Source organism: Enhydra lutris, unplaced genomic scaffold (assembly GCF_002288905.1).
Source record: "Enhydra lutris kenyoni isolate GAN:26980312 unplaced genomic scaffold, ASM228890v2 scaffoldscaffold234, whole genome shotgun sequence".
NCBI classification, from domain to species: Eukaryota; Metazoa; Chordata; class Mammalia; order Carnivora; family Mustelidae; genus Enhydra; species Enhydra lutris.
Window position 1 is genome coordinate 65,170 of NW_019154318.1, and position 1,786 is coordinate 66,955.

A 1,786-nucleotide genomic window follows, 5' to 3' on the forward strand; every position below is an offset into this window, starting at 1 on the left:
CTCTGAGGTCCAAGGCATTCAACTCTTGAGCTTGTGAACTGCTGGTTACACCTTCAGTGATGGCTGTTGTGAACAGTATTTCAGCCCTGGGTACCAAGTTCTGAGGTTTGATGGGGGCTTGCTCTTGAAGTGTCACCTGCTTGTCACTGATGTGCCCCAACCTGGGTGGTCTGTCAGGTTGTCCAACAGAATTCTGTTTTGTGTAACGAGATTTCACCAAGACATATCCCTGCTTTGGAAGCATTTCTGAGCCTCTTGGAGGTTCTCAGCACTTTTCCTGAAGTGGATCTTAGGCCTGCCACCTCCCCCAGCAGCCCTCTGATGACTCCCTGTCTTCTGTGGTGTGTTTCTGATACAAAAACCCAAGAGGGGAACTGTCCATGGTCTTGTTGTAAGTACAAATTTGTCTGAAGCTAGAACTATAGGTGGAACATAGGTGGTACAGAGGGGCGAAGGTGGGAAGGAGGAGCAAGAGATAGAAGGATGGGGGGAGAAAAGGTGGATTGGAGAGTAAAGTGGAGTGAGGATAGGGGTTGGCTGGCAAGGTGGCTGGGAAGCTCAGGGAGGGTGGAAAGAAGACTGGGAAGTGGGTTTATTTATTTATTTATTTATTTATTTTTTATTTTCAGCGAAACAGTATTTATTGTTTTTGCACCACACCCAGTGTTCCATGCAATACGTGCCCTCTCCAATACCCACCACCTGGTTCCCCCAACCTCCCACCCCCCGCCCCTTCAGACCCCTCAAATTGTTTTTCAGAGTCATGGTTCACCTCCCCTTCCAATTTCCCTCAACTCCCTTCTCCTCTCCCTCTCCCCTTGTCCGCCTTGCTATTTGTTATGCTCCACAAATAAGTGAAACCATATGATAATTGACTCTCTCTGCTTGACTTATTTCACTCAGCATAATCTCTTCCAGTCCCGTCCATGTTGATACAAAAGTTGGGTATTCATCCTTTCTGATGGAGGCATAATACTCCATAGTGTATATGGACCACATCTTCCTTATCCATTCGTCCGTTGAAGGGCATCTTGGTTCTTTCCACAGTTTGGCGACCATGGCCTTTGCTGCTATAAACATTGGGGTACAGATGGCCCTTCTTTTCACTACACCTGTATCTTTGGGATAAATACCCAGTAGTGCAATTGCAGGGTCATAGGGAAGCTCTATTTTTAATTTCTTGAGGAATCTCCACACTGTTCTCCAAAGTGGCTGCACCAACTCGCATTCCCACCAACAGTGTAAGAGGGTTCCCCTTTCTCCACATCCCCTCCAACACATGTTGTTTCCTGTCTTGCTAATTTTGGCCATTCTAAGTGGTGTAAGTTGGTATCTCAATGTGGTTTTAATTTGAATCTCCCTGATGGCTTGAAACTCGACCATTTTCTTAACACCGTACACAAAGGTAAACTCAAAATGGATGAAAGACCTCAACGTGAGACAGGAATCCATCAGAATCCTAGAGGAGAATATAGACAGTAACCTCTTCGATATCAGCCACAGCAACTTCTTTCAAGATATGTCTCCAAAGGCAAAGGAAACAAAAGCGAAAATGAACTTTTGGGACTTCATCAAAATCAAAAGCTTCTGCACAGCAAAGGAAACAGTCAACAAAACAAAGAGTCAACCCACGGAATGGGAGAAGATATTTGCAAATGACAGCACAGACAAAAGGTTGATATCCAGGATCTACAAAGAACTCCTCAAACTCAACACACACAAAACAGACAATCATATTAAAAAAAAAAATGGGCAGAAGATATGAACAGACACTTCTCCAATAAAG